Source organism: Myotis nattereri (assembly GCF_964212035.1).
Source record: "Myotis nattereri genome assembly, chromosome: 2".
Classification (NCBI taxonomy): Eukaryota; Metazoa; Chordata; class Mammalia; order Chiroptera; family Vespertilionidae; genus Myotis; species Myotis nattereri.
Window position 1 is genome coordinate 176,485,414 of NC_138076.1, and position 24,927 is coordinate 176,510,340.

Genomic DNA, 24,927 nt, shown 5'->3' on the forward strand with positions numbered 1-24,927 from the left:
GTAAATGGGTGGGGTCCCTCTGGGTGGCCTGCAGGGATTGGGCCAAAACCCGCAGTCCAATGCTGCCTGCAGCTCCTACCTGCCACTTCTGCTTATCCCGGCCCCCTGTGCCTACCGTGGGCTCACACCCAATCAGTCCCTATTGGGAGAGGCTCACACAGCCATAGCAGCGCTCACCAGCCATGAGCCCTGCGTCTGGCGCCCTCCCAAGGGGAGTGGCTGCGGGACTGGGCTGAAACCGGCTTTCCAACATCCCCCAAGGGTTTCTGGATTGCGAGAGGATGCAGGCAAGGCTGAGGGACCCCACCAGTGCATGCTTGGGGCCAGGGAGGGAACGTGGGAGGGCTCCAGGGCGTATCTGGCCTGTCTTGCTCAGTCCCAATTGGCCAGACCCCAGCAGCAAGCTAACCTACCAGTCGGGGCATCTGCCCTCTGGTGGTCAGTGCACATCATAGTGAGCGGTTGAGCAGCCTTAGCATATCATTAGCATATTATGCTTTTTTTGGTAGTTCGGTTATTCTGCCTTTTGGTCTATTTGCATATTGCCCTTTTATTATATAGGATGGGGGTGGGGTTGTCCTATTTAAATACTGTTTTCTCTTAATGATTGGTCATCTTTTTCAGCCACTGGCCCTAAGCATTTCGAATTGCTCTGTCTTCAGGTTACTCATGTAAGCTTTCTGGGTCTTACCTCCTATAAAAAATGTCTAGACCTATGGCAATTGCAGGGGCTCCTCGGATTATCAATTAATCCAGCCTCATCTTTGACTGTATAAGGCAGTGGTTCTCAACCTTCCTAATGCCTCGACCCTTTAATATAGTTCCTCATGTTGTGGTGACCCCCAACCATAAAATTATTTTCGTTGCTACTTCATAACTGTAATTTTGCTAGTTATGAATCGTAATGTAAATATCTGATATGCAGGATGTATTTTCATTGTTACAAATTGAACATAATTAAAGCAGAGTGATTAATCACAAAAACAATATGTAATTATATATGTGTTTTCCAATGGTCTTAGGCAACCCCTGTGAAAGGGTCGTTCGACCCCCAAAGGGGTCGCGACCCACAGGTTGAGAACCGCTGGTATAAGGCTCCCTGTTCCAACACAAGAGTTTGCCCCTATGGCTTAACTTTTATTTATCTGTCTTCTTTTGCAGGACACCAGTGAGTGGCAGATATGCTTCTGATGGGTTTAGGGTAACTTTGTCTCCTATTTGCAAAACTTTGTATTGGGCTGTTATGTCTTGCCACACCATTCTTTAATAGCTTTCACATTTTAAAATGTTGGACTTACTTTTTGGCCATCCATTCAAAGCAAAGTCCACTCAGTTCTCGGATTCTTCAGGCCTAATCTCTTGCCATGTTATCTAAGACTTCAGATCACATCTTTACGGTCTTGCTATGGCCAAGTCTGTACTGCCTCATCCACTCATAACATCTCTCCCAACTACACCAAGTCTCTAGCTCAGAAGATTTCAGTGGACTCCAACCCTCAGGACAAGAGGATTGCTTGGATTTAAGAGAACAAAAGTAGTTTTCTAGGGGAGGCAATCTTTTTAGGAGAACAGAAATAAAAGAAATACCTTAAAAAATAAAACAACTTTATTTTGAAATAATTTTAGATTTACAGAAGAGTTGTACCCAGGTTCCTAAGCACCTTACAAAACTATCTATCTATCTATCTATCTATCTATCTATCTATATATATATCTCAACACCAAGAATTTAATATTGGTACAATACTAAACCACAGATTTTTTCATTCCAATTTCATCAACTTTTCCACATACATCCTTTTTCTATTACAGGATCCAATCCAAGATACCAAGTTGCATTTAGTTTTCATTGTCCCTTGATGAAATTCAATCTGTGAATTACTCAGTCTTTGCTGGTCTTGCATGACCTTGGCACTTTTGAAGGTCAGCATTTTGTAGACTGTCCCTCAACATGGGCACATACAAACAATGTAATTTTATTCAGCCTTAAGAAGGAAGGAAAGTCTGATGCATGCTACAACATGGTTGACCTCTAAGCCAGCGGTTCTCAACCTGTGGGTAGTGACCCCTTTGGGGGTTGAATGACCCTTTCACAGGGGTCGCCTAAGACCATCGGAAAACACATATATAATTACATATTGTTTTTGTGATTAATCACTATGCTTTAATTATGTTCAATTTGTAACAATGAAATTGGGGGTCACCACAACATGAGGAACTATATTAAAGGGTCGCGGCATTAGAAAGGTTGAGAACTACTGCTCTAGGCTATTAAGCTAAGTGAAACAAGACAGTTAAAAATACTGTATGATTCTACTTATATGAAGTACACAGTCAAAATCAGACAGAAAGCAGAATGGTGGTAGCCAGGGGTGGGGGGAAGGGGAGAATGCAAGAATGGAAAGTTATTGTTTAATGGGTAGTTTCACTTTTGTAAGATGAAAAAAGTTTCAACTTTGCAAAAATGGGATGGTGGTCATAGTAGCACCACAATGTGAATGCACTTTAATGCCAATGAACTGTACACTTAAAATGGAAGCATATCTCTTGCTAAATGAAAAGTTAAGAAATATTACTACATTCAATTGCCTACTTAGCATCTTTACTAGTATGTTTACGAGCTTACACTCAACATACCCAAATATGGCTCTCTCATCTTCCAACTCTGACCCCAAACCAACGAGCTTCAGGTCTTCTCCATCTCAGTTAATGGTGACTTCATCTCGGCTTAGGGCAACAAGACTGGGAGAACCTTCAAGTCCTCTCTCTCTTTTTCTCTCACACTCCACATCTTTTCATCAAGTAATTCTGCTGACTCTACAATCTACCAGCACCAACCATCTCCACTGCTACTCTTCTGGCCTAAATTATCACAGTCTTTTAACTGTATTTCATCAGAACCCTCCACCTGTTCTCCCTGCTCCTACCCTTACCCCAGTACAATCCATATTTTCAACCAGGACTGGAGCGTTCCATTTTATATAACCCAAGTCAGATCATATCACCGTGCTTAAAATTCTCCAATGGCACTCTGTTACTCAGAGTAAAAACTCAGCTCTTGACAGTAACTGACAGGCTCTATGTCATCTGGTCCTAGTCCCCTTACCACTGACCTCAGTGCTAGTATGCCCCCCTTGCTCACTCAACTCAGTCATATTGGTTTCCTTGCTGTTCCTCAGGCCAAGCACACCTGAGGGCCTTTGGTCTAGCTGTTGTCCGTATGAGGAGTCTGACAACTCTAGTTTAGTACTACTCTTGTCATGTTTTATGGTTTATTTTTTCCAAAGCACCTTCTAACAAACTACATTATTTTGTTTGTTGTTTATTGTCTGTCTCCTGGGTTGTAATGTAAGCTCTGGGAAGGCAATGATCTTTGTTTCTGATATACTCAAGAAGCATCACCTATCACATAGTAGATGCTCAATAAATACTTGTTGAACAAATGAATTCTAGACCTTAGTCAAGTACCTCTTCACTTGCCTACATTTTTAGAGGCTATCTCATAAGAGATGTCTGATAAATTCCAACAATAAGGAAATATATACCTGTCTTAGAGCTCATTCTATACAAAATTTCAAACATTTCCCTTCTTATCTATATTTCAAAACATTCAAGGTTATTTCTACACAAATTATAAATATCTAGGAAAAAACTTGTATCCAAGGAATCTTCCCTTGCAATCCAGTTTTCTAAACATTGGGAATTGTGAAATCCATGTTTGTCTTGATAAACTCGGCAGCAGCCAAAAGTCCCAGCAACTGACTGAAATGTTGTCATTTATTATAATCTGTGATGTTACTTACATGTACTCGTCTCGTGAGCTAAAATGCTCTAAAGGCTGCCAATGTTTGCAGACTCATCATCTGATGCTACCTAAAATTGGAGGACCTGTTATACTGTCAAAAGCAATATGAACTCAAGCCTTGAAGGTAAAGTAACTATAGATATTAGATATTTTTAAAGATCCCACAGCTGGATGACACAATAAAATGTATAAAAAGGCAACTGTTACTATTGTATCATTCTAAAGTAGATGCATGTATGTGAAACCTAAGATAAAAGAAATGTGCAGCTTCAAAAAACACAAAAATAAATTTTGTTTTAAAACTAGAAATATTTGGTTTTCCTGAAATAGAAAACATGCTCCCTAATTAATTACTGATTTTTTTTTTTTTTTTTTGCTACCCTGAAGGGATGAAAAGAATAACAAAATTTCTAAAGAATGCTGCTGTTGTGGTCCCTTACAAGTTAGAATTCTGTTAGATGACTGCACTGAAACACCTCTCATTAAGCCTGTCAAAATTCTAGTTTTGAGTCGGTGCTCACAGATGAGGTCCATGGCCACAGAGCCCGTTATGTAGGAAACTACAAATATTACAATTTGAATGTGGGCTTAGGAGTCCAAGTCCCTGCTCCTCACTTGCAGAGTGATCATTTGTCAGTTACCATGAATTCCTGCACAGGAAGCATGGAAAGTGCACATTCCATGATGACGATGATGCTGGATTGGTGCCGGGACGGGTCTGGTCAGGGTGTTCTGCTGGGCCTGGGATTGGTGTTATTTCAGAGACCCAGCTCCTTGCAGAATCCCTGTGCTGGGAAGGGAGCTGGAGGCAGCTCGCTCACCTGCAACCACGCACCAAGGGAGGTCCCCCTTTTATCTATGCTCAAGTAAGTATTGGTCAAGATTACAGAAAGTTCTTGCTATTTAAAGCACCAAACTTAGTCTGTATCTGCAGCCATGACTAGAGCGGAAGGTGGAAGCAGAGAAAAACCACAATCAATTACATGTTTCTTTTCGCTTCCTCGCAAAAGATGGTTCTAGTTGACAACATCTTGAGTTGGAGGAGATTCACAGCCTGCTGTGCTTTCTTTGACACATGGTTCCTAATTTATAACACCCATTTCTGGGCTTATCCACACACCCGATGTTACTCCCGTGCTGGTGGTGAGAAATGTGTCTGAGAAGCTGCCCATTCATGCAATCAACTGCTGAGTTTTGAAGCCGTCACTCTTTTTGCCAGAGCCTACGACGATTCATCACAATTTTAAGCTTTGATATTGATGACTACAGCACAAAGATCTCCAGGTGTATTACTTTGCGGGTGGACCTGATAACTGATGTTCAATTTCCCTGATAGAATCACCTATCAAAAGGGCTGCTCAGATGCTAGGCACATGTGCACCCAGGCAGCTTTCCTTGATTTCCAGAGCTGGCTGTTTCCGTGCTAACTGCATGAGTTACTGTACATTATTAAGCATTATATCATCAAGCACTAAATATACCCCTACTGCAATGTAAACATTCTTCAGGGCACCTCAGTCATAGAACTATCATATAACTAAATCCTGGCTTCTACATTTACTAGCTGGGTGACTGACTGACTTTCTCTATACTTCAATTTCCTCATTATTCATAGGATTCATAATTGTACCCTCCCCCAATAAGGTTGTTGTGAGAATTACGATTTCATCGATGCTAGTGAAAGTACTAGAGTAGCAGCAGGCACCTGGTAAGTGCTATATGACTACATGCCATTATTATTATTTGTATGGCACTCCAATCTATACAAAGCCAGCACAGGGGATCAGGGGACCAGATCCTCAGTCTCTTTTCCCTCCAGCCTCCTATACCCCTTACCTCTTTGCCTCCTGTCAGTTTAAATTTGCCCTCACCACTGCCTAAATTTTTATTTACTGCCACCCAGCACTTGCTCTTGCTGCCTTACTTTCTCAGCTTTGTAGCTGCCATTTGCTCTAGTGCCCAATCCCACTGCTTTCTGGGATTCCCAACAGATTGTTTCGGATAAGTTGTGACCAAATAATGACTCTTTTGCAAATGAATATAATAATTAATTATTTATAAGTGTCTGGCCTGGTACATCAACTATGAATCTCTTATTCACTAAAGATAGTAACAGTATCAGTAATGATAAAATGATGTCTGACATTTGGAGAATTTACTGAAGATAATTTTAACCCCAGATGATTTAATCACATTCTTCACTTTTTACCATGATTGCAACTGTGTATCCTGGATCCATAGACTTTTTTCATTTTTCCTCCATTCAACATTTCTTCATTTGATACTAATCACAATGGCTGGTTTTGATGAGCACATTTAAATATGCTTATGACCACTTAAACTTGGTGCTTAATCTTAATAGCTCTCATCTTCATGCTGCCAAAGCACAAACTATTTAAGCACTGAGAATATCTAATGGTCAGCTGCAGAATGATAAAACCTATCAAGTGTCTGATTTATTCCACTCTTTTGTGTTTTCTTTTTGTTCCTACTTAAATGTATTGACTGACAACTCCCTAATTAGAAGTGCCAAGTACTCTGTTTATTACTGGGGACAGGAGAACAAATAAGACAGAATCCTCACTGTCATGTAATCCATGGTTTACATGGGGAAAGAGATGCACAACAATTCCATAGATGTGTAGAACACCTGCCTCCCTTCCTCGACCCCCACCCCCCCTAACCCTACCCCCACTCCCCGCCCCAGCCCCTTGCTAGCTGTGGTCAGGAAGCAGCAGCACCAGTCCTGAACGACGGCAGTGGTTGAGGGTGAAGGGCAGTGGTTGAGGGTGAAGAGGAGGAACGGCTGTGGACATACTGAGGAGAAAACCATTAGGGGAGTGGCTGAAGGAGGAGGATCAGAGAGGAGTAAAGGATGCTCTGTACTGAGGTTCCTGCCTAAGGTGACACGGAAACAGTGCCTTTCACTTTAAGTAAGAAGAACGCAGTTCCTGCCTAGGAGACTGTCACAGCGGTTCTCAACCTGTGGGTCGCGACCCCTTTGGCGGTCGAACGACCCTTTCACAGAGGCCGCCTAAGACCATCCTGCATATCAGATATTTAGATTACGAGTCATAACAGGAGCAACACTACAGTTATGAAGTAGCAACGGAAATAATTTTATGGTTGGGTCACAACATGAGGAACTGTATTTAAAGGGCCAGAAGGCTGAGAACCACTGGTCTAGAACACGGATCCTCAAAGCTTTTAAACAGGGGGCCAGTTCACTGTCCCTCAGACCGTTGGAGGGCCGGACTATAGTTTAAAAAAAAACAACTATGGCCGAACCGGTTTGGCTCAGTGGATGGAGCGTCGGCCTGCGGACTCAAGGGTCCCGGGTTCGATTCCGGTCGGGGGCATGTGCCTTGGTTGCAGGTACGTCCCCACTGGGGGGCATGCAGGAGGCAGCTGATCGATCTCTCTCATCGATGTTTCTGACTTTCTATCCCTTTCCCTTCTTCTCTGTAAAAAATCAATAAAATATATTTTAAAAAAAAAAACAACTATGAACAAATTTCTATGCACACTGCACATATCTTATTTTGAAGTAAAAAAACAAAACGGGAACAAATATAATATTTGTATTTGCATGTGGCCCGCGGGCCGTAGTTTGAGGACCCCTGGTCTAGAATAACCCATCTGCCCTGACCTTCAGTGGGTTCAGCCATCTCTATACACTCCATCTGCCTCATCTTTCAACCTCATTGTTAAAGTTTTCAGACAGATCCCCTTTGATACGTTCTTTATTTTTTTTAAATATATTTTATTGATTTTTTTTACAGAGAGAAGGGGAAAGGGACAGAGAGTTAGAAACATCGATGAGAAACATCAATCAGCTGCCTCTTGCACGCCCCCTACTGGGGATGTGCCCTTGACTGGAATTGAACCTGGGACCCTTGAGTCCGCAGCCCGACACTCTATCCGCTGAGCCAAACCGGTTAGGGCTGATACGTTCTTTAAAATACCATTTCACTGCCTTTTAAAGGAGGGGAGGGGAAAGGCTATTCGATGCAGGGCCGATGGCCAATTGTACAGAGGCTCTGACCCACGTTTTTGTTTGTTTCTGGTCTCAGTAATTACGGGCTAAATCACTTGTCCTTCTTCCTATGGGGGCTGATATCCTTAATTTCATTACTAGCAGGAGCAAATGCCAGGTAAGCGATTAGGCTGGAGGGAGGAAAAGCGCACTCACGAGGAGCCTAAAGAGCATTTCTGGGGTGTCTGTCGGTTCCTTCAGGACTGCACGGGATGCAGAGCAGCTCCTTAAAGAGCCCGCACCACACACCCCAGGGCAGCTCTTCCCGAGGGTGTCCTGTGAGACACTGCTCCGGCCACAGGACCCTTCATCTGCACCACACATTTTCCCACCCCCACCCCAACCCGCCATGGTTCTATATGAAATACAGGTGACCTGACAAGTGTACAGCTTTATCGTGTATATTCATGATGCCAGTGGGCATATTAGAGGCTGTGAAAAGTCCGACAGTAGAAAAACCTGTTTAACTTGGAACCCAGTGTGTCCAGGAAACTTTTCCATCACGTATTATGTACAAGTAAACATCCCATGGAGCTACTGTGACTTGAAACATTTGGGAAAAGTTGCCCCAGGAATTCTTCCCACGCCTGTCAGCTATCCCCATGGCATTTCCCACACTCTCCCGCCTTCCCCCCACCCCCCGCCATGGTTAGTACCTGCTCCTGACTTCCCAAAAATCATTGTGGCTGCCCTCATGACTCTGACTCTCAAATTATGAACCGAAACTCTAACCTGCCCTCAGTTTTTGAATGTGAGCCTGCTGCCCGCAGCTTCGAGGCTACACAATCCCACAGTGAGAGGACCACAAAAGTGCACCCAGGGCAGGTGCTCGAGTTCCGCTTCTGGAATCGCTAACTGGAGTAGCTCTCCGATTAAAAAAAATCAGGTGAAATCACATTCTGTAATTCTGCCAGTCCACTTTTTCCCCGTTCTCTTCACCCCTCTCCTCTTCTCAGCTGCAAAATCCACAGCCTAGCACACTTGGAGGCATACAATTTAGAAATACGGAAAAATCTTAAAGTGGTCATAAAACAGGATGTAATGTATTGCACTAATTAACAATGAGGAGAATAGTCATATGTAGAATAACGCAGGCAGTTTTATTTCACTGAGACAAGTACATTCTCTGTTTTGCCGAAGACTCCACACACCACATACAAGCACTGTAGTGAACTTAAATCCAAGTGATTTAAAATACTGTTTTGAGAAACTAAACATACCATGAATGCAAAAGCACATCACTGCCCTTTCATTCTGCAGTCACAACCAGATGCAACTGTTCCTATTCTCTGTGATCTCCCTTGGGGTTTAAACCCCAAAATCAGGCAAAAAACTTTATTCAATAAGAAGATTAACTTCTTTCTGAAGACTTATGGGCCATATACCAACAGTGTATTAGAACAGCGGTCGCCAACCGGTGGTCCGTGAGGTCTGAGGTTGGCGACCGCTGGTTTAAGGAAGTAAAACAACTAGTTCTCAAAATGGCCTTTTCTCAGTTGATTTGTTCTTTAGACACCAAGAGGAGTTTATGTAAATGCAGTGCAATGCATAGCTTCAGACTGGGATACATTGATGCTAAGAGATATGCCCTTCAGTAACATACCCTCAAAAACATCCTAAATGTTACAAAAATATTTACAATCAGGGAACTACTAGCGCTTTAAACCTTACACCGTTTACAACAAATTTGCTTGCAAATACCACTACGGTTCTTGCTACTATTAGCAATAATGGTGGTAATAAAATCTAACAATATTGTTCATTCTGTGCCAACTATGCACTATGGGAAGCACTTTGTATGCATTATTTCATTTGCTCCTCTTAAGTTTACGTAATAAAGGCTAGTGTTTTTTTGTTTTTTATTTAAAGAATAGTTTATTGATTTTTAGTGAGAGAGGAAGGGAGAGGGAGAGAGAAACATTGGTGTGAGAGCACAACATCCATAAGCTGCCTCCTGCACATTTCCTTCTGGGGATCAAGCCCGAAACTCAGACATGTGCCCTGACCGGGAATCAAACTGGAAACTTCCTGGTGCACGGATGACACCCAACCAACTGAGCCACACCAGCTAGGGCAAAGCTGGAATTTTTATGTCCATAATAAAGGTGAGTAAACTGAGGTGGTGTTAAGTGACAAGCTGACGTTAGATGTTATATTTACATATAGTTTGTACTAGTAAGTGCCTCTGGACAGGGACTCTAGCTCATACTCCTTTGACTTTCACTCAGCAGGTAATTAAATGATTACATCTCTGTTATATTACAGCTATTTGCTCTGACCCTGTACCTTTATATAAGGCAATGCTGTGCAGCCAGGAGTTTCACAATACCCAACACACACAAAAATCCAAGTTAAGAAAAACAAGAGATCCAAGATAGCAGTGGAGTAGGTGAAAGTTACACTCACCTCCTCCCAGGACCAAACTGGAATTAATGTCGAAATATAAAACAATCAACCTGAAGAACCAACTGAAGACTAGCTGAACAGAAGTCTTATAATCAAGTATTTAAAGAAGAAGCCACATTGAAACTGATAGGAAGGGCGGACACAAAAAGAGCTGGCTAGCACCCATGTGCCATGGTTGAGAATCCAGAGGGTTAGCTCAGCTGTAAAGATTCCCCCTGAAGAGCATGGAGTTGAGACCAGAGACCCAGAGCTGGAAGAGGCACCCACATAACATCTGGCTGTGAAAATCAGTGGGGATTCTGTATCTCCAATGGGGAGATACAGAAGTTTGCTAGAAACCCAAACACCCTCTTTAAAGGGTCAACACACAAAATCACAGACACTCACCCTGGGCTCTGGAGAAAGGAGCAGCTTGGAGCAGAATAGAGTCTTGCGAAGAGAAACTGGGTTCTGCGGCCATGGAGAGAGAGCTGAAGGGACAGCGGCCAGGGTCCCTGTGCCGATTCCCTCTTCCAAACCCCAGACGCCACCATTCTTGAGTGAAGAACTCCCCTCCACAAGGTATCAGCCTGGAGGAATGCAATAGCCCCACCCTAACGACTCCACGTCCTGTGCCCTGAGGAGCACACACCCTGTGGAGGAGTCAGCTGCCTAGGCCCCGAGGGTGTAGAGGTTCTAAGTGTGTCAGAGACTATGTTGTGTTGCTGGGGGGAGGGGGGGCTGGAGGGGTGGGGGTTGGAGGGGGATTGCCCTCCACCTTCACACCAGTCTAACCGCCACAACCCCCTCCTGAGAAATCCACTAGCCCTACCATCCCTGGAAGCCGCAGAATCCAGGACAGACTGAATTGTGTCCCTATAGGTCAGGGAACTGCTTTTTTCCTTCACATGCCTAATCGGTGCAGAGCCCTTCCTTCACACAGCCACATCTTGGTCTGTTTGGGCCTGATAAAATCACCATGATGATTCCCTGAGACCCTGCCCCACAACAAAGGTCTGAGGCACCAGGTGGGTGGCAGCTAGCCTTGGTATACCCTGGGACTTCTGCTGAGTGGACCGAGACCCAGCACTGACACCGAGTTTGAATCAGTAACAGTCCGGTGGACACCACTGTCCTACCTTCTGACTCCTGAGAACCTACCTCATGCAACTTGCATACCACCAGAGGCTCTTTCAGTGACAGCCTCAGAGGAAGCCAGCAGGCGGAGGCAGGCGGAGGCAGACGGAGGCAAAATGGGAGTGGCTTGGGCCTTTTGCTGACCTGCCCCTGGGCTAGGTGCTGGTGGAAGCTGGCCTTGGTGCTCAGCTTGGCCCTTCCCATGTACACCCAGGCCAAGCAGAGGGAGCCACAAACTATGGATGGCTTTGTAGCACCAAACAGCTTTCCCAAAGCCAGTCACAGGCAGTGACGGACATTAACCTGCACCAGAGTCCCTCCCAAGAGGCCCCAGAACCAACCCACCCAGTGGTGAGCTTCAGACAACATCAGAGCAGAATACAATTAGCTCCTCAAGAGAGAAGTCCGAAGGAGATCTCAGTGCCTGCTGAGGCAAATTCTGCCTTGTGTGGTAAGCTCCCGCACCGCAGCTCATACACTGTGGTCAGGGTTGACCCTCAGTCAGCCTGCATGAGGGTCGGCTCTATGCACAGCGGGGCCAAGAGCAATCAAGATTTAACTACAATAGGTGGGCTCATATAACACACACAAGGGGACATTCCTAGAACACCCAACTCAAGTGATCAAGGAGACTGCACCACTGGGTCCTATAAGATACCTAATACCTAAGGCCATCCTACCAAGATACACACCTAATATACAAAGACAAATACAGAGAGACAACCAAAATGGGAGACAAAGAAACATGCCCCAAATGAAGGGACACAGAAGAAATCTCCAGGGGGAAAAAAAAAAGTCACACAACTAAATGAAATGGAGACAAAGGCATCTATTAGATACAGAGTTCAAAATAATGGTTATAACAATGCTCAAAAAACTTAGTGAGAACTTCAACAGCATGAAAAAGGATATAGAAACCATAAAAAAACCCCACCAGAAATGAATAATATATTATCTGAAATAAAGAACAGAAGAGAAGGAATAATTACTAGGTTAGATAAAGCAATGAATTGGGCGACAAGGTGGCAAAAACACCCAATAAGAGCAGCAAGAAGAAAAGAATTTTTAAATACAATGATAGTTTAAAGGACCATTGAGACAACATGAACACAACAACATCTAAATCGTGGAAGTACCGGAAGGAGAAGAGAGAGCAAGGGATTGAGAGCCTATTTGAAGAATTAATGACAGAACTTGGTGAAGGAAAGACACTTAAATCCAGGAAGTGTACTGGTATACAGTCCTAAACAAGATGAATCCAAACAAGCTCACACTTAGACACATTATAATTAAAATGACAAAGGTTAAAGACAAAGGGAGACACATCATAATTAAAGTGACAAAGGTTAAAGACAAACAGCAAAAGAAAATCAGTTAGTTACCTTAAGGAAGGCCCCATAAGACTGTCAGCTTATATCTCAATAGAAACTTTCAGGCCAGAGGGATTGGCATGAAATATTCAAAGTAATAAAAAGCAAGGACCTACAACCAAGACTACTTTACCCAGAAAGGCTATCCTTTAAAATTGAAGGAGAAAGAGTCTCCCAAACAAGAAAAAGCTAAAGGAGTTTAATACTACCAAACTAGTATTACAAAAATGTTAAAAGGTCTTCTGCCTTAGCCACTGTTGCCCACCTGGTTGGTGCACTGAAGGATCAGGGATTCTATCCCCAGTCGGGGCATGTGCAGGAGGCAGCCAATCAATGTTTCTCTCTTTCTTGCCCTCTCCCTTCCTCTCTCTAGAGAATCAATGAAAAAACATTTCCTTGAGTGAGGGTTAAAGAAATAAGGGTCTTCTTTAAGAAGAAAGAAAAAAGAGAAATATAGTTATAAAAAAATAAAAAAGGCAATAAATATGTACCTATCAATAATTACTTTGAATGTAAAAGACTTAAAAGCTCCAATCAAAAGACAGAGTGAATGAGTAGATAAGAAAACAAGACATATCTATATCTATATCTATATCTATATCTATATCTATATCTATGTGTATATATATATATATATATATATATATATATATATATACATACACACACACACACACACACACAGTCCAAAGAGACCCACCTCAGAACAAAAGACACATACAGACTACAGATAAAGGGATAGAAAAAAATATTTCATGCAAATGTAAATTAAAAACAAAAAGTTGGGATAACAATACTTATATCAGACTAGAGGCCCAGTGCACGAAATTCATGCACTCTGGGGATCCCTCAGCCTGGCCTGTGCCCTCTCACACTCCGGGAGCCCTAGGGGATGTCCGACTGCTGTGGAGGCAGAAGAGTCTCCCGCCACTGCCGCTGCACTCGCCAGCTGTGAGCATGGCTTCTGTCTGAGTAGCACTCTCCCTGTGAGAGCATACTGACCACCAGGGGGCAACTCCTGCATTGAGCGTCTGCCCCCTGGTAGTCAATGTACATCATAGCAATCGGTTGTTCCGCCATCAGGCCAAAACCAGCTCTCCAACATCCCCCGAGGGGTCCTGGATTGCAAGAGGGCACAGGCCAGGCTGAGGGACTCTACTGGTGTACAATCGGGGCTGGGGAGGAGCATCAGAGGTTGGCCAGCCAAGGACAAACCACGGGAGGGCTCCAGGGTGTGTCCGACCCATCTCGCTCAGTCCTAATCGGCCAGACCTCAGCAGCAAACTAACCTACCGGTCAGAGCATTTACCCCCTGGTGGTCAGTGCACGTCATAGCAAGCGGTTGAGCGGCCTTCACATATCATTTGCATATTATGCTTTTTTAAAAAATATATTTCATTGATTTTTTACAGACAGGAAGGGAGAGGGATAGTCAGAAACATCGATGAGAGAGAAACATCGATCAGCTGCCTCCTGCACACCCCCCACTGCAGATGTGCCTGCAAGCAAGGTACATGCCCTTGACTGGAATTGAACCTGGGACCCTTCAGTCTGCAGGCCAACGCTCTATCCACTGCACCAAACCAGTCAGGCTGCATATTATGCTTTGATTGGTTGAATGGCCAACCAGATGACCAGACACTTAGCATATTAGGCTTTTTTTATATATATATATTTTATTGATTTTTTTATGGAGAGGAAGGGAGAGAGACAGAGAGCCAGAAACATTGATGAGAGAGAAACATAGATCAGCTGCCTCCTGCACACACCCCATTGGGGATGTGCCCTCAACCAAGGTACATGCCCTCGACCGGAATCAAACCTGGGACCCCTCAGCCCGCAGGCCAACCTCTATCCACTGAGCCAAACTGGTTTCGGCGAGCATATTAGACTTTTATTATATAGGATAAGACAGACTTTAAAACAAAGGCTATAAGAGAAAAAGAAGGACATTACATAATGATAAATACATCAAACCAACAAGATTATATAACTCTTGTAAACATTTATGCACCCAACATAAGAGCACCTAAATATATAAAGCAAATCTTGATGGACATAAAGAGATCGAAAGTAATACAGTCATTGTAGGGGATTTTAACATCCCATTCATATCAATGAATAGATCTTCTAGAAAAAAATCAACAGGGAAACAGCCCCCTTAAATGACACACTAGATCAGATGGATTTAACTGAAATATTCAGAGCATTTCATCCAAAGCAACAGCATATATATTCTTTTAGGTGCACATGGAACATTTTCTAGGCTAGATCATGTTAGGACACAAAACAAGTCTCAATAAGCTTAAGACAACTGAAATCATATCTAGCATCTTCTCTGACCACAATGTTATAAAATTAGAAATCTATTAAAAGAAAAAAACCTGAAAAACACACAAGCATATGGGGGCTAAATAACATGTTACTAAACAATGAATGGGTAAAAATGAGATAAAGGAAGGAATCAAAAGATACCTTGAGACAAATGAAAATAAAAATTCAACCACCCAAAAATTGGTGGGACGCTGCTAAAGCTTTCCTAAGAGGGAAGTTCATAGCATTATAGGCCTACTTCAAAAAACAAAATAAAACAAAAATCAAATAAACACTCTAACCTTACACTTTAAGGAACTAGAAAAAGAACAACAAAGACCAAAGTGAGAAGAAAGTAAATAATAAAGATCAGAAAGGAAAACTAAGAAAAATAATCCCATTTACAATTGCATAAAATAAAACCCCACCTAGGAATAAATATAACCAAGGAAGTAAAAGCCCTGTACTTGGAAAATTATAAGACACTAAAGAAAGAAACTGAAGAAGGTATAAATAAATGGAAGCATATACTGTGTCATGGACAGGAAGAATTAACATTGTTAAAATGTCTATAGTATGCAAAGCAATTTATAGATTCAATGCAATTCTTATAAAAAACCAATGGGATATTTTACAGAACAAGAACAAATAACCCAAAAATTTTATATGGAACTGCAAAAGAATCCAAATAGCCATAGAAATCTTGAGAAAGGATTGGAGGACTCTTGACAAAGTTGGAGGACTCATATTACCAGATATCAAAACACTCTACAAGGCCATAGTAATGAAAACAGTATAGTACTGGCATAAAAACAGACATATAGATCACTGGACTAGAATAAAAGGCCCAGAACTAAACCCACACCTATATGATCAATTAAAAATTGACAAAGGAGGCAGGAATATAAAATGGGGTATGAACAATCTATTCACTAAATGGTGTTGGAAAAATTGGACAGATACATGCAAAAACTGAAACTAGACCACATTCTTATACCATATATAAGAATAAACTCAAAATAAATTAAAAACTTAACTGTAAGACTCAAAACCATAAAAATCCTAGAATAAAACATAGGCAGTAAAATCTCAAACATTTCTCTTAGAAATACATTTTCTGATACATATCTTTGAGCAAGAATAACAAAAGAAAAAATAAGCAAATGAGAGTACATTAAGCTAAAAATTTTTTTCACAGCAAAGGAATCCATCCTATATAATAAAACCCTAATATGCAAATTGACAGAAAGGCAGAATGACCGGTCACTATGACACACACTGACCACCAAGGGGCAGACGCTCAACGCAGGAGCTGTCCCCTGGTGGTCAGTGCACTTCCACAGGGGGAGTGCCGCTCAGCCAGAAGCTAGGCTCATGGCTGTCAAGTGCAGCAGCAGTGGTGGGAGCCTCTCCTGCCTCTGTGGCAGCACTAAGGACCCCTCGGGGGATGTCCGACTGCCAGCTTAGGCCCGCTCCCCATGGGCCAGCAGTTGGACATCCCCTGAGGGGTTCCAGGCTGTGAGGGGTGCAGGCTGGGTGGAGGGACCCTTCCCTCTGACCCTCCCTCCCCCCCCCCCCCCAGTGCACGAATGTCATGCACTAGGCCTCTAGTCAACAAATAAAACAAAACAACCCAGTGAATGGGAGAACATATTTGCCAATGATACAAAGGATTAATATCCAAAAATGTTTAAAGAACTCATACAACTCAACAACAACAACAAAATCAAACAATTCAATTTAAAAATTGGCAAAAGATCTAAATAGACACTTCTCCAAAGAGGACATACAGATGGCCAATAGACATATGAGTGAGCACATCTTCACTCATCATCAGGGAATGCAAGTTAAGACCACAATGAGATATCACCTCACACCTTTCAGAATGACAATCATCAATAAATCAACAAACAAAAAGTATTGGTGGGGGAACTCTTGTGCACTATTGGTGGGAATAGATTAATGCATCCACTGTGGAAAACAGTATAGAGTTTCCTCAAAAAATAAAAATAGAATTGCCTATGACCCAGCCATTACAGTTCTGGGTATATATGCAAAGAAGCCCAAAACAATATATCAAAAGAATATATGCACCCTTATGTTCATTTCAGTGTTATTTACAATAGCCAAGATATGAAAGCAACTCAAGTGCCCATCAATAGACAAATGGATAAAAAGCTATGATACATATATACAAAGGAATACAACACAGCCATAAAAAAGAACAAAATCCTATTTGTGATTGTATGGATCTAGAGAGGGCATTATGCTCATTGAAATAAGCCAGTCAGAGAAAGACAAATACCATATGATTTCACTTATATGTAGATTCTAAAGGACAATATAAACAAAGAAAACAGAAAAAGACTCAGCTATATAGAGAATAGACTTATTGCTTCCAGAGAGGAGGAGGGTTGGGGAACTGGGTGAAAAAGGTGAAGGGATTAAGAACTACAAATTGGTAGTTACAAAATAGTCATGGGTATGTAAGTATAGTACAGAAAATATAGTCAATAATAATGTCATTACTATGTATGGTGCCAGGTAGCTACTGAAAATATCAGGGGAACATTTTGTAAAGTATATGATTGTCTAGCCCAGCCGTGGGCAAACTATGGCCCGCTTGAAATGAATAAAACTAAAAAAAAAAAAAAAAAGACCATACCCTTTTATGTAATGATGTTTACTTTGAATTTATATTAGTTCACACAAACACTTCATCCATGCTTTTGTTCCGGCCCTCCGGTCCAGTTTAAGAATCCATTGTGGCCCTCGAGTCAAAAAGTTTGCTCACCCCTGGTCTAGCCACTATACTATACAGGTGAAACTAATCTATACTAATAAAAGCCTAGGTGGTCCTTGTGCCCACGCTCGACGCCCTCACATTGTCACAGGATGGCCGCCACAAGATGGCTGGCAGGGGAGGGAAGTTGTGGGAGATCAGGCCGGCCGTGGAGGGCAGTTGGGGACAACCAGGCCGGCAGGGGAGGGCAGTTGGGGACAACCAGGCCTGCAGGGGAGGGCAGTTGGGGGTGACCAGGACAGCAGAGGAGGGCTGTTGGGGGCCACTGGGCTGGCAGGGGGGCAGTTAGGCATTAATTGGGCCAGCGGGGGAGCAGTTACAGGGTGATCAGGCAGGCAGGCAGAAGCGGTTAGGAGCCAGCAGTCCCGGATTGTGAGAGGGATGTCTGACAGCCAGTTTAGGTCTGACGGACATGAATTTCATGCACTGGGCCTCTAGTCTATAATAATAAAAGCATAATGTGCTAATTAGACTGGACGTCCTTCTAGACGACCTTCTGGATGAAGCCGGGGCTGCGAGGGAAGCCCAGGTCCTCGGTGCCTGCTGGCAGTTGGAGGGAAGCCTGCATCCTGAGTGCTAGAGGGAAGCTGGTGCCGGCAGCAGCGGGAAGGAAGGCCTACTCTTGCACAAATTTCATGCATTGGGCCTCTAGTACAAAAATAATATTAAATATAAACTGTAATTGAAAAATATAAAAGGTAAATAAAATAAACATTTTTAAAGCATAAAAAAGATAAGAATCTGAATTTTATTTGGGATAACTGAACAGATCAAGGCAGAGTTTCAGATTTCCTTGCCTCTCACAGCTACGAACCTCCTATACCCACTTGCTCTTCAGTTCTTCAGATTTCTTGCTGTACTGAGGCTGATAAGTCCTCTCCATTATAGACTCTTAGGTATTCTGTCTGGAAACCAATGGGCATACCTGCTTAGGTTCGTTCCATGCTAGTCTAATCCTAGTTAGCTCTGGGCTACATGGGTCTTGCTTCTGCTAGTCTTGACCCAGATCTCTTTAAGGCAGCGGATCTCAACCTGTGGTTCGCAACCCCTTTGGCGGTCGAACAACCCTTTCACAGGGGTCACCTAAGACCATCCTGCATATCAGATATTTACATTACAATTCATAACAGTAGCAACATTACAGTTATGAAGTAGCAACGAAAATAATTTTATGTTTGGGTCACAACATGAGGAACTGTATTTAAAGGGCCAGAAGGTTGAGAACCACTGAGCTAAAGTGCTTTCTGGCCCTGTTGTCAGACTCACCTGTGTTTTGCTCTGAAAATGGGCACATGATCTGGAGCTGTGTTTCCAGTATTTCTGGGGCTGTGAGGACCCATCAGTTATTTGCTCCATTTTGTCAAAGACTCCGCCCCCCACATACAAGCACTATAGTGATCTTAAATCCAAATTAATTGAAATGCTGTTTTGAGAAACTACACATACTCTGTAAATCATTAACAACACTCCAGTTGTCACAGAAACAAGTTTAAGAAACACTTTGAGGTGTTTTTCTTAAACATATTTTTATTGATTTTGGAGAGGAAGGGAAGAGGAGAAAGAGATAGAAAACATCAATGATGAGAGAGAATCATTGATTGGCTGCATTCTGCATGATCGGGGATCAAACCTGCAACCCTGGACATGTGCTCTGACCAAGAATCAAATCATGACCTTCTGGTTCATAGGTTGATGCTCAAACACTGAGCCATGCTGGCTGGGCAACACTTTGCGTTTTAATGTCTCAGAATCTGCTCCAGGAAATCAGGACAATAATAAATGTCTTCAGCGTGAATAAAAGCTCTATTCACTTCAAGTATTCTACCAAACTCGGGAATTATAACCTGTCACAGGCCTCTAAGAACTTAAGTGCACGTCCTCTCCCTGGCTGGAATATGTGCCAACTTTTATCTCTACTGAAAGACTAGTAAGAGTAGGTTATGGATAATAGAAAAAAGGTTGCGTTGCATGTGTGCAATTCAACAAGCATTTACTGAGCACCTTGTAAGGATTAGTAGCAGGGTCAGTTAGCGCCAGGCACAGTGTAGAGCAGTGGTTCTCAACCTGTCGGTCGCAACCCCTTCGGGAGTTGAACGACCCTTTCACAGGGGTCGCCTAAAACCACTGGAAAACACATATATAACTACATATTGTTTTCGTGATTCGTCACTATGCTTTAATTATGTTCGATTTGAAACAATGAAAATACATCCTGCATATCAGATATTTACATTACAATTCATAACAGTAGCGACATTACAGTTATGAAGTAGCAACGAAAATAATTTTTGGTTGGGGGTCACCACAACATGAGGAACTGTATTAAAGGGTCGTGGCATTAGGAAGGTTGAGAACCACTGGTGTAGAACCATTAAGATCCTCAATCTGCTCTCATGTAGAAAGACTACAATGCTCCTCAATCAGGGGACTGCAAACTACAGAACTCTAGTCCCTCCATGGGAAGATTAAAACATTCCTGAATTGGAGGTCTGCAAGCCACAGCTCGCAGGCCAGAGTTAGCCCACCACTTATTTTTTGTCAATAAAATTGCATTGCAATACAGTGATACTCATTCTTTTACATATTGGGTATGTCGCTTTTCACTAAATTGGCAGCATTGAGGAGCTGCAACAGAACCCACATGGCCGGCAAAGCCTAAAATATTTATCATCTGGCCCTTTACAGAAAAGGTTTGCAGACCTTGACCTAAATAATCAAGGCAACAAACCATGGGTGAGTGCTATAAGTGCTATAATACAATACTATGTTATAATATACTAGAGGCCTGGTGCATGAAATTTGTTCACTTGGCGGGGGGGCTGAGTGGGGGGGGGGGGTGTCCCCTTAGCCCAGCCTGTCCCTCTCACAGTCCGGGAGCCCTCGGGGAATGTCTGGCTGATGGCTTAGGTTCTCTCCCATGGGGAGCGGGCCTAAGCCGGAAGTCAGACATCCTTAGTGCTGCCACTGTGCTCGCCAGGCTCAGGGCTTCTGGCTGAGCAGTGCTCCCCCTGTGGAAGTGCACGGACCACCAGGGGGCAGCTCCTGCATTGAGCATCTGCCCTCTGGTGGTCAGTGCACATCATAGCGACTGGTCAACCAGTCATTCAGCCGTCCAGCCAATTTGCATATTAGCCTTTTATTATATAGGATTAGTACTATAAGCAACCTTGATTCTGTCCCCAGCCAGCAATGTGAACTTTGGCAAGTAAAAACCTGTAGGTTTCTTGGAATCACTGACACAGGGGACTCTGGGGTGTATTTGGTAAATTAACAGTGCTCTTTAGAGTATCTTCAATTTCTTACTGGTCTAAATCCCATAGGCATAGCATGCTACTGATTCTGTTGCCTTCCTAATTATTTTTAGCAAAAGGGATCTTCCCCACCCATCTACTGCATGTGATCCAATAAGTCAACAGGGCATGCTTCCTGGTCGGTGGTGCTCAACCAGGATCACCTGTGGGGATGCAATACCTGGGCTGCACCCCAAGCCAATGGAACCACACACACAGGGGCAAAGGGCCCAAGGATCATTGTGTCTTAAATCTTCCCAGGTGATTCCAATATGCAGTCAAGGCTGAGCACCATCCTTCCTGTTATCATGATAACAGGTTTGGATCAAATTAGTGTCTGCAGGGAAAGTTAAATGAAATGGATTCAATAATTTTAAACTGTTAAACTGAAGTTTCGCCAAAATTACATCCTAAAGTGGGGATATCATGAAGACTTGGTGAAATTTTAATAGAAATGACGTAGGCTCACAGCATCGCCTGGCTCCTCTGCAAGTCACAGCCAATAGCCCAGCCAGCGTGGCTCAGTGGTTGAGCATCGACCTGTGAATCAGGAGGTCACAGTTCAATTCCCGGTCAAAGCACATGCCTGGGTTGTGGGCTCAATCCCCAGTGTGGGGTGTGCAGGAGGCAGCTGATCAATAATTCTTTCTCATCATTGATGTTTCTGTCTCCCTCTCCCTTCCTCTCTGAAATAAAAATATATTTGAAAAAAAAAAGTCACAGCCAATGTATTTCTGTCCAGTGTGAGGCCTTCTTCATCATGTGGTAGACAAAATATGATTATCTGACTTTAGAATCTACTACTAAAAATAACCTAGACCTCACTGGTTTATACGAAAAGCTACCAATTAGGACTCTTGAGAATTCAGAAGAGGGAGATGATTTCTGGCTGATGCAGAGTATGGCAAGCTCTGTTATGAAAGGAGAAACTTCTGAAACAATTAAAAACTTTTACTAACTGACTTCATAAACTCTGAAAGAAATAAAAACAGATGTAGGAAAAAAACTTGAAGGGCAAGAGATAGTTGTGTGTGTGTTTTTTCTAAGCGCTTCAGCCCACACTTATTTCCTCAAGATGTCTGGTTCATAAATTAACAGATTCTTGGCTTTTCCTCTTCCTTCTACCCACTGCCAAACTATTTTCCATTTACTCACAATAAATTTATCTGCAGATCCAAAAAGAAGAAGAAAACCAAACTGGCCAAGGTTTCATAAGGCTGCAAAAGGATGTTGCTAAAACCAAACAGAATTGTTTTAATTATCTTCATCACAAGTAACCAAGAATGGGCTACTGTTTCTCTTCACAAAAGGGAATATACATGCTTTTTCTAAACAAATCCTTCCCGACCTTGCTTGGGTTTTTATTAATTTTGTAACTGCTTTTCTGGTTTATTTTTCTGAACCTGATTTCTCTAAGCCTAATTCCCAGCAGCTAAAACATCCCAGCCTAACACTCTCTGTAAACTATTTTCTGGGCGTTTCTGACTACTTCATATTGCCTACTTCAAATTACCAGCCCACGTACACTTCTCAGCTCACTGTCCTCCAACTCTTGGTTTTGCAGTTACTGACACTGTTCATGCACTTTTCAAACCAAAATTTAGCTTCACAGCAATAATGGAGAAAACGAACAAGGAGGAAAAGCTCTGTAAGGCCAGCCATTAACGGTGCCAGTTCTAGCCATGGACAGGGTCAGCTGAACCAGTCATAAGAAGCAAGGCTATGTTTATTGGAAGAGCATCCTCCCTGCCCCGCCCCCCCCCCCCCGCGGAGAAAACAGGGTGTATTAGTAAAACTAGAGGTCAAATTTTAACATGATAATTTATTTAAGTTGGACCGTGAGAAAGTTATTTAACTTCCTTATAAATTAGAAGCTTTTACTGCTCTAGTGACATTGCTTAGATACCAGTCACAGGTAGGTAGATGTAGACTTCCAAATGCTTCCATTTGACATGGCCATTTTTAAAGATATATCTGACAAAGGAGGTGGCTTTCTAAAAAGGTCTTGGTGCCAGGCTCTCCTGCATCCCAACCTTCCTTGGCATATTGATACTCTCTCCTTTAAGACAAGCATGAATATAAATCCCCTTTTACTACAATTTTAATATTCCACAGCTTACAAAGTTCGGTATTTGCTTTCCTTACTCCCTGCTGAGTAATCAGACCAGCAGGCCTCATATTTTTCCACCCCGGCTAGATTCTAGACCAGGAGCACAATAGCATTGTGTGTTCGGCTTCTAACAGTGTAGAGGATTGTTTCAGTCATACAGAACTTAAAAAACAAATACTGCATCTAGCTTATGTATTATTTCCCATATTTTTTTCTGGCTGACAGAGGAAGGAAGTTAGGAAGAAAAATAAGCCAATTCATCAAAGATAACCACTTTTCTAATTCTGAATTTTGAAACTACATTACATAAAGTGAGGTTTGGTTAAGTCTAATATGATTGCTCCAACAACAACAAAATAGTTGAACTATTTTATTCATTCACTGATAAAGCCCATCTTATTACTCCCTTCCTTAAAATTCTTTATGCAGAACTGCAAGCTCCGAAGGAAAACTCTAATTTTCATAAAGGACCCTTCACCATCAGACTTCAACCGACCTTCATATCTACCTCCTCACAGCCATGCACCACTAATCCTCCAGCCACATTCCAATCTTCTCCATTCCTGGAACACCCACGTTATCCTCTTCGGTTGTGTCTCTGCATGTTTTTGCGTAAGTTGGTTCCTTTAGCTTGATAGTCTTTCTTTAAACACATTGAGTTCCAATGTCACCATTTTGGAGGACATTTTCCTCAATCAGATAAAAGAGCGGCTGCTCCCACTTTTGTATTCTCCAAACATGTCTTTCCTACCTATCCTATGGCATCTGTCATGCACAATCACTGCTTCTAGGTGTCTATGGTAGAAACAAACTTAAGGTTCCTTCAAGACAAGAATATTAAATGTTTCAGGATTGAGTCTAGTGAATACATTAATATTTTCTGTCTCTAAGCATGTCTTGTTACCACTGTCCTGTATCTAATAGTTAATCTATTTTGAACTAAAGAGGTAGACAAAACATCTTCTTTGCTCAATATTCTTGTTCAGTATTTGCTAATTTGCAGTCTAAATTAGCAACTCTGATAAAAGTCAATCAAGAAACAAAATTTTGTTGGGCAATGTTAAAAGAGAAAAACTGATGATATGGCATATAAATTTGGAACTCCACCAGTTCAATAATCCTCGGCTTATATTTATAATCATTTTCAATCTTTTTCTATTTCTTTTTACTATGTAATCAAAATAGATTTCATATTTCTAATAAGTCATGTGATCTAATTATGTCATTATTATTCAGATTAAGGATATTCTTATACAGCGAATAATAATTCACAAAATTTAACTGTTAGTTATAGATTTTAAAATGCAGGTCAATTTCTACTTACCCAGATGGATTTAGAAATGAATTGCATGAGTATAAATAAATAAATAATTCTCACACTTTAATTCATGCACTGGTTTTCTACCCCTTCAAATCAAGTTTTACAAGAACATTTAAAAGGACACATTTTTAAATTGTTATATTTTATTCTATCTTCTTTCTTTCCCTACCTCTCCAGGGGAGTTCAAAGAGTTAAATGCCTTTAGTGCAAGAGAAAAAAAAGAAAAAAGAAAAAAATGCAAGCCCTTAATACATAGCAAACCATCTTAAATAGTTTTTCTTCATCTTGCCACAATTTTCTCCATGCAGACAATCTGTCCCCCAAATTTCTTGGTCTCACACTCCAAAAATCCTTCCA

The 24,927-nt window shown here is 42.1% G+C and overlaps 1 protein-coding gene across 1 annotated transcript in view; it reads right to left on the reverse strand.

Annotated features, from left to right (window-relative positions):
* FGD4 (FYVE, RhoGEF and PH domain containing 4) overlaps positions 1-24,927 on the reverse strand; it is a 224,573-nt gene that overhangs the window by 70,990 nt on the left and 128,656 nt on the right. The gene's annotated exons all lie outside the window — the stretch shown is intronic.